Raw genomic sequence first — 17,363 nt, forward strand, 5'->3', positions numbered from 1 at the left:
GTCTGACTGTTCCTAAAAAAACCCAAAAACATACAGTTTGATTTTCTTCAACATAGATATTTTTTATCTAGTTTGACTTTAGCAGGGTAAAATGGATCATTAAAGTGTTCATCTTGAGAAATTGTTGGTTTTTTTTCTGAAATAGTAATTATCTTTTGCTCATCTTCTTTTGGTAGGTAGGGTCTTATCCACACTATGACATTTTGTGATGAATATCCCACACCACTGCATGATTTTCATGTAAGCACACAGATCTCAATTTTCTGAAAAATAATGAAACAATTTAAAAATTAAATTGATTTTAAATGAGCCAATTTCAGATAATTAAACAATTTAGACTAATTTCTGCAGTCAAGGCATGAGTCATTTTCTTCAGGAGTGCAGAGGTTTAAATGTGGGGAGAAGGTGGTGTAAGGTATTGGACAGCAGACAGTAATGGGTTATGAAAGGCTAACTGACTCAGGCTGTTCTCTCTTGAAAAGGATGTTCAACTCACTGCTGCAATGTATTTTTTACCCGTAGTTATCTTAAACTTCTAGGTTTATTAGGAACTTCAGCTGAATTATGAAATAGTTTAATAGGTACTGGCACATTTTGGATATTTCGATTTCCTGTATTATTTAGTTTACATCACCATGAAAGGCAGGTACATAAATATTCTTGCAGTTAGATATCAAATGAGAAGAAACGATTTGTTTCCCATTTCTCAGAAAACTTGTATAAACTCTCCAAGATTTTTTTTTTCTTTTCAGCTGTTTTTGCTGTACTTACACATTTGTATCATTATTGTCATGACATTTCTGTTTTATGGTATTTTTGAAGCTGGTCACTAACTGCAGGGTCACAGGAACTTCTGAGTCTTACAAAAGCCAATATAAAATATGCATATGAAAATATAATGGAAGATAAGACTTTCTTTCCTGATATTTTCCAGTTAGCTTTTTTGGTAAGGACCTACGGATAGAAGGACTGATTTGATTTCAGTTGACTTTGGAGGCCTGTAACATGTTTATCTTATGCATAAGTTAGGTATTTTAGTGGTCTGAGAATTAGTGCTTAGCATCTTGTATGAACTTAGTCCCTTGTTCAGCAAACACAGTTTAGATTGCTCTGAAATTTTTCATCGTGCATCATATAGCAAAAGAGAACAAAGCACTTAGGAATGATAATCTACCCTGTCAGTTGTTAAGAAGAAGCGTTTGGGTTAAAGAAGTTCACTAACGTATGGAAATACCTTTCCTGAAAAAAGAGAGAAAAGGAAATTATTCAACACCCTTGATTATAGATTCTTGCAAGTTTTAGATATTCTTAAAGAAATGGACCCAAACCAATGGTTATAAAAGTCAAAGTAACAATGTAAAAATATTTTCCTACAAAAACATTTTTTCCCTTCGAATAAAATATGCTATTCTCTTTTCCTCTCCTTGCCTAATCCTGTTATAGTTAGTTTAATTTATACAGGAATATTATATCACAGATTTCTGTAGCTGTGCTAACAAAGATAAATGGAAGCAGAGATTTCAATAAAACTTTGCAAACAATTCCATTATAGCTTGTCAAATGCACACAGAACCTCAGCTGTAAGTTGTTTCATTTATATGTCAGTTTTGTCAACATCACTGACTAAAAGTATGGACGCTTACATTCAATCTCTGCACAAAAGAATAAATTGACAATTCAAGTATGAAGCTTTTAACTATGTTTTTAGCTCTGACATTTCTTACTGCCATACAAGATTTTATACCAAAAAAAGAAGAATTTCTGGAAAAAACCTGAAGGCAAACTTATATGTTATATGAATAATAATGAAGTATTCTAACCGAGTAGAGTAGAAAACTTGTATAATATTGTTTCTCCTTTTTACATCATTTTCATGCAAGTTGCAACAGGCAAATAATTTTAAAAATATTGTCTGATTTATAGATTGTTTCTATGATGTTCATGATGCTATTGTGTTTACAACATAGAACTATTTAAAAACAGTGGGTTTTCTGTTTGTGGGAACTGAGTTATAAGATCTTGTTTTTCACATCTTTTATGATCATGCGCATAGGGTATTCTCATTTCAAAATTCACTAGTCCACCTGGGAAGTAGAAGCGGTATCATATAATGGGCATGAGGAGCCACCAATAGCCTGGCAAAACCCTGGTGTTCTCTTCACCCATGACTTTCTGCTTGGGAATCAGTTTGTGGGTTTCAGAAAGAGAAACAATTACTTGATTAAGCAAAAGAGTGTACTTAAGTAACTTTTTAAGACTGCCAGTACTAGTTACTAATTTCTCATTTAATCTGTTTCTATATATCTTTGCAGGTTTTATAAAAAACTGTAAAACAAACAAACAAGCCAGTCACCATAAATCCAAACCACTGTCAATTATTAATCGAAGAAATTAGTTATTATAATTAGAAAATCAAGCTCACATGTGGGACTGAATTAAATCACATACCATCGAATTAATACATTCAGCAATCAAATCATTAAGTTAATACAGGATGCAGTCAATTCTTATGAGTCTTACCACAGGAACTGAATTAGGTTGTTCAGTTCCTTATCTCCAGTAGAAGTAATCTTCTAAATTTGCCTTAATACAAAAATCCAAATTCATTTAACATTCAGTCCTCAGGTCACACTGAGATTTTTTTTTTTCCTGAAAATGCCTTGTGTACAGGACACCTCCCTGCTACCCCCCACTTCTTTTTATTCCCATTCAGTCTGTGTTCTGCAATCCTGAATCTGTAAGAGTCGACTGATCATACATGTTTTCTTACAGAGGTAAACTAGATTCTCTGACAGTTCATGGAAACATTTAAAAGGAAAGCACTGCTCTGGTTTACCAAGTAGAGCTCCATTAGCTTCCTAGAGCTAGGAAATGATTCTCAGTGCATTCCCAAGGGATGGGGATTACTCCTTATAGGAAGGAAGGCTGAATAAATATACATATATGTATATTAAGAAAGTGTGAGATACAATATGTAAAAATCTGAGAAAACTAGAAGTGAGGCCTAAAATCTCTATGCTTTGTGGCATTTCAAGGCACATGCTATTAGAATCTGTACTGTAGTTCAGGAGCAAAGGTAAGGCAAAATTGTTGTTCCTTTTGATGATAAAGGGAGTGTGATATTTACTAAGAAACTTTCCTGTTCCTGCCTGAGACAGCAGGAGAACATGCTTCTGTAGGTAAACTAATCAGTTACTAAAAAATAAAATCATTTGGCAATGACTGATGTTGGCCTCGATAAGATGGTTAATTCCATTTGGGAGGGATATTTAACAAATTTTGGACATTAAAAAATATTTGAATGGAATACAGTAAATCCAAAAGGCTTAGTCTAACAAATGTAAAACAAGCTTCATTTGGGATCTTTTTGACTTTAGCATATTCACATCTTCACTAATTTAAGCCTTGTTGGTGTGATATAGACTGGAAACCAAGGGAATACCAGTTGGGGAATAGGATGCTGAGTAAGCTGCAGTGGCAATATTCTGCCCTTAAAGGATCTAAATCTAAAATGGGTGCCTATAACATAGTTCCATTTTTTCCATTTAAAACTTTATATGATAATTTTTTTATTGCTTATGGGTAACAGCCAATCAACGTCTTATATTGTTTAGTTAATGATGTTGAGAACAATCTATATAATTATCTTGCTATAATTGGTGATTCTATTATTCTGTTGTTTTATTTCTTTTATAAACCGCTAGCTTTATTAGCACTACAATTTTTATGCCAATAAACATATTAGAATATGACATTTCTTCCTTGCAGTTAAATACTCATAAGTTTAAGATATAGCTTATTCAAAATCACATGATATCAGCTAATTATAAACATTCTATAGCAGAATATGTTTATAATTTACTAAGAATAATTGTTTCTCTTCAGTCTTCAGTCTCTGCAGCTATTATTATGATAGGAAAGTATTACTCTTCTAGTAAACCGAAGTCCTACCTACTGAGTTGCACTTTGTGTTTCTTGCATTTATAGAAGAAACTAAGAAAATGCTGCTCCCATATCTTGTTATCCAAACAGCATAGTCTCCCGTATTAGAATCTGGGCTTCTAGTGAGTATAACTGGCACCTTTTTTGCAGATGAGCTACTCTTCCTTCATGACGTGAACAGATGCAAGCTCACCGAGTCTTACAAACCAAACAACAGGAGGCTGCATCACTATGCTGCCCAGTCTATTAGAAATCAAAGCTGAGACAGGCTCTATGATATTAACACAGTGTACTAACATGGTCACAGGGCTCCCAGTGAGGTCTGTGCATGGTCAGCAAGTTTTCCTCTGTGTGCAGAGGGCCCATAGATAACGATGTGCTTACAATTCTGTCTTTATGACCTCTCACAAAGGCAAGCCAGATATATCATTTTAAACAGAATTAGATCATAAGTTCCAATTGTTGTGGAAACAGGAAGGCTTAAAGTACAGGCAGTTTGAAAAAAATCCCCTTTCTAGAAGCTCTTTACAATATCAGAAGAGCAATTACCTGTAATCTGGTTCCTAAAATATTAAGAATAAGACAAACAGGTCCTGCTCTTTCTTTAAAGAAAATGTTACAGAATTTTAGCTGCAAATATTTTAAAACCCATGATTTGAATTAAAAATAGAAATAATAATTAAATCTATACTTACTACCAGACACAACTATAAATAAATGTTACCAAATACTCATGAATAATTGTGATCATAAAGCCACTAGAGTAATTATTTTTTTTCCCAGAAAGCATGTCTAAATAGAAATAAATTAAAGGAACGTGTGATCTGCTTGTGGATAAGCCTTGAACAGAAGGAGAGGTTAACATTTTTAGCTAAATTATGCATTGCAAATGGCTCACTCAGCTTTGTTTCATTTGCATAAGTGGCCCTGGTTCAAAAACTCACTGATTGCAATAGAAACAATTTCACTGGCTTAGTTTTTTTTTTTTAAAACCTCTCTACATCGGGCTCAAAACTGTAGGATGGGGGGAAAAAACAGCATAAAATGCCCTTTCAAAGACCACTTTCCTATGCTTAATTAACATGGCAATATAACGGTTTTTATAAATTAAGTTCTATAACTGACTGTCTGGAATAAAGAAGTTAAAATTTTACTGAAAATGGAAGATAAACAATTTCAAATTGTAGATAGAAATCCTCACTACTAAGACCCGATGCTTTATCCCCTTCAGCTATGTTTTATAAGAAGAAGAATTTCTCTGACTAGTGGTCTTTGGATAACTTTGTATTTCAGGAATGTTGAAGCAGAAAAAACATGTGCTGTTAGCTTGGTGACTTTGCTTCTGTTTAGGGAAGTGGTAATCAGTTGCCCAGATGTTTGCAGCAATGGGTTCTGAGGTATGGAAGGAGGAAAGGAAGGACAAATAAATAAATTTTTGTGATTTTTCTGGATTATTTCTAAAACTTGCATCTTTCAACAGAAAACTTAAAACTGTTAATATTATCTTTATTAGTCTGATGTAAAGCATCAGCCACTGAACTACAAAACTCACCAAAATAGAAAGTTCTGGGTAATGTATCATGTTAAAAAAAAAAAAAAAAAAAGTCAATCAGCAACTCAGATGTCTATTATTTCTTATTCAGTCAAATAATTCAGGAAATGTTATGGCTTGACCTAAGAAATAAATTGCAGAGCTTCATCTTTACTTCATTAGCTGACTATAACATCAGTGAAAAAAATCAGATTCATAATTTTTATCTACTTAAAGGCTGTGAAGGGTTTTTTTCTATTTATTATTATTTAAAAGTGATACTTTCATAGGGCAGTTTTGAAGTGCAGAGCTCTACAGAGATATGTCCTACAGATACTTGTTTTTATTTCAACTTCTTGTCTTTGCACCATTCTTACATTGGGTTTTTGCATAGTCATCTGCTGGTCATGATGGATAATTTCACTGTCAATACAGTTGCAGTTAATGAAAATATGAGAACATTTACAAGGCTTATTACAAGATTTATGAACCAATAAGGAGCCTAGAGTGCAGGGGTTAAAAAAAGACCTAGCTAGCATGCTAATCCTGTCAAACAATTATTCATTCTGGAGTAGTTGCTATCTCTGATATAAGTTCTTTGCAAAAACATTGCTTGAAATATCAACTTGGGATTTGCAACTTGGAAAATGCAATTTTTTTCTTTGTATTTTCCTTATTTAACTAAATTCATTAGTCATCTAGTTTTTTAGGCCTTACTGTGATTACTTAATAGGTAAACTCCTCATAGATGGGTGCAGTTCATTTATATTCAGAAAAGGAAACCTCTTTGGTAAAGTTTTAGATTTCAAAAGATTTTCAGTTCTGGCTGAGAAATGTGAACTTGCAAGGAACTTCACATTTGTATATAGGAGCAAAGTTGAGCCATTTGCATATGCCTTGCTTCCCAAATTTGGCACAAAGTCAGCCAAAGCAACAGAACTTCTGTGAGCAAAACTGAATCCTTGATCTAACAGATATTTTTACTAGAAGAATCATGACCAATTATCCTTGAGGAATTACTGAAGTGTAATTCAATTGTGCCACATTATTTTAACCTAAAGTGAGATCTGGATATAATTTACAATTTAAAATGAGTTGTAGGTTTGAGTCAGAATACCTATTACACTAGAAAAACATATTTCTTGAAAATAAGATGGAATGTTTTCCTTTTTATCCACCTTTGTAAGTGAGCAAAAGGATATTTCTACAGGTTGGAAGAATAATCTAGGGTTTAGGAGCCTTGCATCGTGCTTTTGTTCATAGAGACTTTTTAGGTAGACTTGAGCAAATCACTGACATCTTTCATGTATCATTGATTTAAACCAGCAAAATCAGCACTTTCTTATCTGAAAAGATTTTTTGGAAGATTAATATATTAAAAATGTTGACTAATGTAATTAATATAAGAGAAATAGGTGTCTTAGAGCTACTGAAGGCAGATATATTCAGAAAAACAAAGAGTGTTTAAACTTTAACTAAATGCATTAAAAAGACATTATGATCATTCACTTAATGTTACCATAACTTAGGTGTTAAGTCGATTATATTGATTGCAGCTGTGACAGTGTAAGGATATAAATAAGGTAAAGCTTGCAGGAACATATAGTATCTTTTTTTAGATCAATCGGTATAGCTTGAAAAAAGAGACAACCTTTTGGATCCATAAGCTCTTCTGCTATAAGAAATTGAAGAAGCAATCTTCAGGGCTAAGTACAAGTTTTAGAACAAATGCCGTGAATGTAACAAGATACGTTAATCAGACTGTCTGAAAGAAAAGAGTTGATACCAAAATTCTATTAAAGGAGAAAGATGAGATGAATTACCATGATCCATGAAACTATTATCTCTAGAGTTCAGGATTTTGGAGAGCTGATGATGTTATTTTATTTTCCAGCCTAATCTTTTGAAAGTTGTTTGTTTTGATTTTTTTTTTTTTTTAATATAGATTTCTCTTAAGAATGAATGAGATGACAGAGGTGAGGTGACTGAGGTGTTTTAGATGTTGTCTTAGTGATGATCAGGTTTCTACCTAACATTAGCACACTTTCTATGCAAGCTTATTTTGGTGTGTGGCAATTGCTTAATTGCATGCCAGCAATTTCCATGCTTATATGTATCGACACATTTGCATATGTTGCACAGTTATAGTCAGGCTTGATTTGGTACCTGATCTTGGAAATTTTGTTTCTGAGGACAAGTTCAGCTCTGAATCCAAGAGAATGGATGAAGACTAGTTTCTGGGAAGCTTTTTTTCCAGGTAGGATCCTTGTTTTTTATAACTCTTAATTGCCCAGTGATTCTAGACTACAGAATGAGTAAATAAGAAAAAATGTAAACCAGTTCAACACTTGTTTTCTCTGTATTCTGAAGTCATTCTCTGCTAGGTATTTGGACTTTTCCTCTATAAAAGTCTGCTTGCTGGATAAAACTCTCCTCTAGATTGTTGAGATGGGAATCACAGCTATGCTCCCCAGAGCACTCACAAGTGTTTTCCTGAGGGCCTTTTAATAGCTTAATGTATTAAGAAAACAGTTTCACAGAGTTATTACATGTGCAATACACATCAATGACAGAGCATTTTCCTATATACTGTGGGATAACTCTTTATGATAAAGTCAGTAAGAAAACCCAACAAAACCCTCTCCACATATGAGTACTGTGCTCATTTGCACAGAAGACCTCTGGAGACAGTAGACTTTCAATTCAGTCAACATTTCGCTAAGTGTGGTAGAAGGCCACAGGCAGATTTATCCCAGCATGCCCTAATCCATAGATAGTGCAGACTACACACGCTGCAACTAAACAAAACATTGAGGCATTTCAATCAGATTTTCCCCTGATCTCCTAGCTCTGTTTAGCTTAGATCCTTCCACTGCTAGGGCAGTTCAATATTCTGTGAAATTATTGAAATTAAAATTTAATTTTGTTTTAGTTTACAAACACATGAACAACCCCATACTCTCTATACCAGAATTTTTTGTTTCAGGTAATGCTAACGCAAGAGACATTTATAAAAGACATTTCAGGAAAACTTACCTGAAGAGTTATTGCATCCAGATACCATTAACTTGAAATGGAGACTAATTTACCATCTGAACAAAAGCTGTTACAGTAAGATTTGGGGCTATGCTCCCTGACAAGAGTCATGAAAAGCACTGGAAGAAGAATGACTACCTGAAACCATAGGAAGCTCCATTTATTTTGTTTTGTTCCCTCCCCACCCCACTTTGTATTCCTCTCTCTTGAAGTGTATTTATTTATGGAACACCTGATTCCCTTTTATTCTCAGCGTAATTGGACATATATGTAAGAAGGCTTAGGCCAAAAGCTTACTAGTTAAATCCTACTCTTGCTAAACAATCAGCAGTATATATTTAAAAATGTGAATTTTTTATTCCTCAGCAGGGTAGCATTTTTATGTATAACACTTGTCAGGTATGTACTTCATACTATTTACTACTAAGTTTTAGAAGAAATTTTGGAGGAAATATTTCACTCCAATTTTAAAGCCAGAACTGCTGGAAGCTCAATAGTCATTGTCATAAGATGACAATGAAAATAATATTAAGCTTTCATTTAATCAGTCTGTTACATGAGCTTAATTTCCAGATGGAAATCACAGACTAACATGAATAGAAAACCTGCAGTATATCACTGAATTTGCTGTTCTATTCTGGGTAAGATTAAGGGTACCTGGACAACTGAAAGAGTACTTGGACTACTAAAAGATGTTTGTTTAAAGGCATCTTTAGGAAAAAAAAAAGCAAAACCCGAAACACACACAAAACCAGAACCAAAAACCAACCCAACAAACAAACAAACCTCTGTTAAATGGAATTCCAGAAGCACTGACTCTAAGCTGGTTCTACAGCTTTATCTTTGTTATCTTTGTCATTGAAGTCTGTGTGGTTGCAAACTGCTTCACATTTTTTGTATTCTCCATGTACTTTTTGAACAACTGGATGGACAGTCAGGTGTCCAAATTACAGACATCTGTGTCATTTCAGATCCTCTAAAGCATTTAGGATTTCCTTACAAAGTTAAGATATATGACACTGAACCTACAGGAGACACATGTCCTTTTGAGACAGCTGCTGGAAGCTAAGCAGGTCATGTGGGCCGTTTAAATTGGCTCTAGACATCAATATTTAAGCAACTAAAGCCCACCATACATTTTAAATTACTATAAACCTTATATTTTCTTACTAAAATTTGCATTTTATTGTCTTATTGTTCATGTTTTCCAACCATCTTCCCCTCTGTTCTCCTTTTGACTTCAGTATTCTGAGTTCTTCTGAAAATGTGGAATCCCCAAATATTCCAGTTGAGACCTACAAATGCTTAGTAGAATGAACTATTTCTCAAGTATATATTACCTCATTTTGAAGTATTCTTATGTTTTTGTGTGAACCTCTTTCAAAATTCACATTGTTGCCTGACTTCATGGGTCACTTTAACTTTCCAAACTCAAAGTATTTTCTCAAATACAAAATATTCCCTATTTAGAATGTGATCTAGTGAACTCACTACCCCTACAGTGTCACAAGGATGATTTATTAAGTAGTTAGTACCAAAAGGGATGGAAACTAAGTGTGTATGTTACATCAATAGCAGGAGAACAATTAATATTGTATACAAATACTCTAGCTGCATTGTTATTCTTTGTTTTTCTTTAATAATTGTTTCATTTGTACAATTAGGTCTACACTAGTGATGACCTTTGAATTAGATTGTTAAGATTTCCATTACACTAATAATAAATGCTTGGCTTTGCATAGAGAGATATATATATGTGTGTGTGTATGTGATGTGCTTCCCTTGCCCATTAACAAGATTCTGAGCGTAACGCTCTTTTTTGAGCTGAGCTCTCACACTTGGCTCCCAACTAAGGCTGTACTGCAGCAGCGTTGTAGCCATAAAAGTGCTGGTCAAGTATGCTCCGACCTTGTCCCAGCCCCACAGACTGCCTTCATCCCAGGCAGTATGGACTTGCACTGGGCTTAGTCAGAACTTGCTTCTTGTTATTTGGATCTGGTCCTGACTTGACCTCCCCTATTGACACTGGAGGACTCTCATTGCTATGGGCTTGCCTGGTGTGCTGGTTTTGGCTGGGATAGAGTTAATTTTCTTCACAGTAGCTAGTATGGGGCTGTGTTTGGGAATTGTGCTGAAAACAGTGTTGATAACACAGGGATGTTTTCGTTCCTGCTGAGCAGTGCTTACCCAGAGCCGAGGCCTTTTCTGCTCCTCACCCCACCCCACCAGCGAGCAGGCTGGGGGGGCACAAGGAGTTGGGAGGGGACACAGCCGGGACAGCTGGCCCCGACTGACCCAAGGGGTATTCCAGACCATAGGACATCATGCTCAGTATATAAAGCTGGGGGAAGAAGAAGGAAGGGGGGGATGTTCAGAGTGATGGCGTTTGTCTTCCCAAGTGACCGTTACGCGTGATGGAGCCCTGCTTTCCTGGAGATGGCTGAACACCTGCTTGCCCACGGGAAGTGGTGAATGGATTCCTTGTTTTGCTTTGCTTGTGTTAGTGGCTTTTGCTTTAGCTGTTAAACTGTCTTTAGCTCATCCCACGAGTTTTCTCACTTTTACCCTTCCGATTCTGTCCCCCAGCCCACCAGAGGGGGAGGAGCAAGGGGCTGCCTGGTGCTTAGTTGCCTGCTAGGGTTAAACCACAGCACCTGGTAAGCAGGACTCCTGGCTGCCCCGGTGGATCTCCAGCCTGCCCTGCTCCCTGCTTGAGGCCCTGCCCTACCAGCCTCCAGGAGATTCCCTGCAACTCCCAGCTCCCTGACCCAGGGCGCAGTGCCTGCTGAGAGCAAAACTTCCATGTGGGCTTTGAGCAAAAGCTGATGTCATAGCAGTGACTTTGGTGTTTATTAACATACAGGTTTGTATCTGAATATATGAGACAAAGTGATGCGAACATGGGATTTTGGTGGGGTTTTTGTCTTTTTTTTTTTTTTTTAACAGCAGGTGCTGATAAAGTTTAAAAAGAAACACAGTAAATGTGTTAAAGTAGATAAATAGCTCACTCACCTACACAAAGAAACATCTAGATTAAAGCTTTCTCTTTCTATAGTCTCAATTAAAGTTGAGTGACCTAACCAAATGTTGGGCTCTGTGATGCTCCATTTCCTGTTTGAAACACTTTATACAGATTATTAATTGCATACTCTTTTAGAAAAAGTAAATGCTCCTTAGTTATGAGCTATTTATATTTTGCAATTTTTCTTCTTTTGGCTTTAATTAGGAAGTTAAGATAGGCCAGAGTTTCAGCTAGCAATGAAGGTTTGGTTTAAATGAGTTTATTTGTCCTAGAAAATACAGGTTTTAGTATTTCCCTCCTTTAAAAGTCAGTAACAGAAAATTATTCAGAAGAGTCTTGACTGGCCTTAATACATGTGAATTTTAACAGATAGATGCAGAGAACACATTCTAACATATAAAATTTTTGGAAAAGTAATCACTATCTGTAAACATAGAAAGAAATGTTATACAGTCCCACAGAGGGAAAAACCGTAGCCAGAACCTGAACAGTCTTACCTCCTGTAGACTTAGGTTAGGCCTAAACCAACAGTTACTAGGAAAATAAAATGGCTTATCAGAACTGTTCTTCTAGAAGGCGAGTCATTACTATGGGTACAATCTTAATGGGATTTTGGCATTTATGTTTTAATGGTTTTCTTTAGAATGAGTACTTTGTATTTTGTTAATATCACATTTCTTACTTTCAAACTTTAGTTGTCCATTATTTATAACTCTCTTGAATCCATTATTCATTGAACGCAAGACATTGAAATAATGGAAAATTCTTACAAGATAAGAAAAAAAGCCAACCACTTGAAAAAAGCAGTGGCTTCCCTACAATACCTAGATTCTGGTTTAATTATGCCCTAGAATTCTATCTTATTAATAACGCTCATTAGATGGCTTGATAATTCAAATACGTTTGTTCTCAAAACTTTGAATTTAATTGTACTGCTACTACTATATATCCTGCTTTAGGAAGACAAGATTTGCACATGCATACCATCCTGAAAACAAGATATGCCACAGTCTGAGGCATAAAACTTTTGCTTAGATATTAGTTTCATCTACAGTATTTGTTAAAGCTAGAGTCTTATTTTGTTTTACCCCTCCCCTAGATATTAATCTTCTTTGTTATATTTTTAAAGAATCTGTAAAACTGACTAAATATTTATTCCTAAATCTATCTTTTGGATCTCATTAAAGAATTCATTACTTGACAGGTTGTAGCCATTATTTATTAGACATCTTTTTAAACAATCCATATTTTATTAAATTAATCTTCAGCCAGCTGCAGAAATGGATAACAGGAGACAAAAAATATATAGTCTCACCAAAATCCATAGTTTACTTGGAAAAGTATAATAAAAAGACTTAAATTATCTTCTCTACTCAATATCTAGGAGAAAACACAGATCCTGCAGAGAGAGCTGACACAAATACTTTACTGTTGACACTTTTAAAAGTGGAGATCATGCCTTGGTTAGATTAGGAATAAGTCTATACAAAAAAACCAGAAACAAACAAGACTGTGGATCACATTTCCTTTCTTATTTTCTCTTATCTTTCTGCAAAGATCTAGCAACTATTTCAGTAGCATGATGACTGTATAGTTTAATAAATTTTTATGTGTAAAATGGAAGTGTTACATTCTGTTAAGTCATCTCTTTTGAGTGGCTGGGGAGGACTTGTGGATTTAGTTTTGTCTCCTAGTTTCGTTTCTGACTCTGACTCTCTGAAGTCAACAGAGCCTCACATCTGGCAGCTGGAGCCTAATCCTAGTGATGCATACATTTCTTACTGAAAAACATCTCCAAATATCTATATTAAATGTTCCTCACAATAAGTATTACCATTCTAGTTCTAAGAAGTTTCTTTGTATGTCAAGCAAATACTTTGCTTGTATATCTTCCTTATGTTTTGAAGTTGTGTTCTGCCTCACAGGGTGCAGAAATTTAATGTGGAGAGAAGGATGCCTTCCTACACATTCATTTAATATTGGAAATTTCCTTGAGGAAATCAATGGCATCCCTTACTGCCATGCTCTGAAGAAGGAATTTGGCTTTCCTGTCTCGTATTGGAAACTTGCTTCTCTTGCATAAGTGGTGTTCTGTAGGAAAAGACTCCCAGCTGCCTCTGTTTAAAAATGCTCAGTGTTGTATGAAATGCTCACAAACTCAAAGGAGAAATTAAATGCAGCTTAGTGCTTAGAGCATTTATTTATGGAGTAAAACTCCTGTGTTAGAATCTCTTTTCCAAACAGGAAGTAGATGAGGGATTTTAAAATTAGTTGTCGCACCTTTCAAGTTGTCATCCTAATGACTCAATATTGCGTAAAAAACAATACTAGGAGGTTCTTTTATATTGTTCTGTGCTAAATAGATGACCATGCCTAAAGACCTTCACACATAAGAAGCAAGTGCAGGCAGAGTGAGCCTCCTGAGTTTCTAAGAGGACCAAAGTCTAAGTCCTTGAAGATCAGCTTAGATAATTCTCCATTCAGATTGTTGGCTTCTGTAAGTTTTCTGCATATTGTATGCAGAAACCTGAAAATTTCCTCCGGGGCTGCAGACACTATTAAGTGTTGGGATATTTAAAACTGAAGTACTCTAATGCCTGAGTCACTTGGTGCATTTAGTAGCTACACTTTAATCTTATGAGTCACAACTGACTTATAACCCATGAATTTGAAGTATAGTTTGTCATTACTACATTTCGTTATGTCTAATTGTTGTGGTAAAGACATCCAACTTGGTTCTTCCCAAGAGAATTCCATAGCCAGAAATACTGGAAAGCCCTTTTAAAGATGCTTATGATGGTGTCACGTAGGTATAATTTCATTCTGGTGTCCCTAAACAAAATCAAAGAATCTCTGCCTCTTTTGAGCAAGATCATGCCACTCACTATAATGTTTGTAAGCCCTGGCTGGTAAATCTACATTGAATTTGAAGAACCTACTAATATAAGGTACTGTTGTCCATTGTATATTGGTGACAAGTCTTTTTTGACTTTACTCCTGGAGAAGTGAGATACAGAGTAGCTGCAAAAAGCCCATTGATTTGTTTGCTCATTTGCTGCTAGTTTTCTCTAAATATAATATGCTTAAGGAGATTTCCAAAAAGGACATTTGGAACAAGAATAGCTATAAACTATCAACTAGGAATAACAACAGAATTAGTGACAGTGAATACACCAAATCAATACAATAGGTTGCTTGTGAATCTAGAACATGCTTTTTCTTTCAGAGTAAATGCAGTAATTCTCAGTCCAAAACTAGTCCAAATCTTTAAGTCAAAATGGGTGAAATAGGAAAATAGTTGAATATTTACCTATAGATAGAGCAGTCTCTGTTCACACCTGTAAAAGGGAAAGCTGAATTAATAGCTATGTTTCCAGGGAAATTGGTACCATGTAAATACCAGTTAGAAACTTTGTATTATTCAGTGATCTGAAAACAAATATGGGTGTGACTTCTACTCATAGGCAGCATCTAACACCATGAATCTCATGAAAGAAAAATATTTCTATCAAAGTTTCAGAAGAATTTTGTGTAATCAAGATGACATCATGCTCATCAGTTAGGGACTGAGAATTCTATGAACTGACTGACTTAACTTATTCAGCAGAGTTCCTTCTGAACTTTCCCCTTCAAATAACTGTAAGTAACTTGAATTTTTTTGTTTGTTTGTTTTGTTGTGTGCAAATCCAGAAAATCTGTATCACTTCCACACTGTTCTTTGAACTCTTCCCATACACTTGCCACTGAGCAATTATGCTATAAAAACCTGTGAAGGGTGATGACTCACCACTTTCAAATTTCAGGCACATAGTAAAATCTTCACCTCCTGCACAGTGAGGGTGGCTATGCTCCCTGCAGGCAAAACTACTTAAAAGAAACTCACTGAGTATAAAGCAACCCCATCAGAAACATATGCTGCAAAGATAGATAGTTCAGTTTACATACAAGATGCCTCACATATTATTCTGAGATGTCAGTAGCATTTCTATCAGTTGTTACAGAGGAAGGTAAGTCTCCTACACAGATCCAAATTTTTGCGTTTTTTTATTTTTATTTTTTCCCTGATTTAATAAAAAAACCACCATCACAGTGACTATATATTCTGAATATTTATATGAATTTGTGTGATTAGTTTAGGAACTGTTTTTGCATCACTTTGATGTTCTATGGTACACATCAAAATGGAAAACTTTGAAAATGATTTTTTTTTTACTACATATTTTCGGAAAGTTAAAATATACATCTCACTTCTCTCATGTTCAGTTACGAAACTATGCAAAAGAGCTGATATCAGAGACATCTATTTGTAGGTTTTGGTATGTCTCCAATGTAGATAAAAGTGTTAATTCAGATTTTCCTTCTGACTTTACCTATAGGTTACATTATGCTTTCCGTTCAACTGGATCCTCACTTATTCAAGACTCAATTTAATGGACAAAAAATATATTCTTTTTTTTAATAATTGATGTGAGTTTCAGAAAGCTTAAAAAGTTCACATGAATGATAGCTGCCCAGAAAGTTTTGAATGTTTAATGACGGTTATGGATTTTTCTTCACAAAATATGTTACTGTCAATGAATAGTATTGTAGAGCTATTTTCATTTGAACCTAAATGTGTGACAATACAACTTCTGCCTGTGACAGTCTTTTATTTCCATGTAAGAGGTCATTTCAGATACAAAGCTTAGGTCCAAAGAATCTAAATCTGTCGTGATATGTGTAATTTCAGACCTACATATAGTAAATTATTTTCTTTTCCATTTAAAAATATAAACAAGTAGTGTTTGGATCATTTCAGAGGCAGAGCACAAAAGTACATTGAAATTGTTTCAGAGAGCAATTCATTAAATCTTATGATATTCCGAGCAAACTTCACACTCACAAATTTGATTCATTCAAGGTTCAAAACCATCTAAATGAAAGGTTATGGCTATCACATGCTCCGGTTGTAAAATATTTGAATACTAAGAACTTATATTTATATATATATATTTTCCTTCTTTCTCTTGGCTCACGTGAATATCATCAAATCATTCAATCTTATGATTTACAAATAACTAAACCATCAAAATTAACACCTGAGACCTGATTTATAACAAAGAGACTAACAAACAATCTTCTGGCCCCTTAATTCTCAATACACTTTTGAGAGTGTCTGTATAGCAGCTTCATTTTCGGTAGTACTCAGTTCTGATCATTCCCCTGCATACTGAACACTTGAAAATCTGGCCTCTTCATTTGGCTCATAAGTGAGAGCTGAATTGTTTTGAAAATCTGGCCCTTGTGGGCCAAATTCTCAAAGTGCTTGCCTAATAATTACTCAAGAAAAAGCCCCAGTCGTACTGTGACTTGAATTTTAAGAAGGTTACCAGAGAAGAATCAGAATTAGGAATCACTGAGACAAATGCCTTTATTTAATTATTTTCACTTAGTAGAATGTATACGAACTCCCTCAGGATTACAGTAGGCTCACAGTTTACGTATTTGGATTTTTTTTTAACACATTTAACCTGCCTTTCCTTAATTAATGCAACTAAACAAAAAAAAAATCATATCTAATTTTTAAAACAGCCACTTTCAAATGAGGGCAGGTGGTAGAAACATACCTAGGGCTTTCATCAAAGCACTATGTACATTGCCTTCATTATGGTATTTAAAAGTAACCCCACGGAGGAGGAAGAACTCTGTCCTGTCCTATTCCTCTGAGTGTCCGCTTGTCCCATTTGGTACACCTGCAGCTGGTACATATCCCCCTTAGTACTTTTTTAACACATCATCTGCCAAGGAAAGAAAGGGAGGGCAGTAATAGCTCAGCAAGCAGCTGCTGGCAGA

Source organism: Buteo buteo, chromosome 6 (genome assembly GCF_964188355.1).
Source record: "Buteo buteo chromosome 6, bButBut1.hap1.1, whole genome shotgun sequence".
Taxonomy (NCBI): Eukaryota; Metazoa; Chordata; class Aves; order Accipitriformes; family Accipitridae; genus Buteo; species Buteo buteo.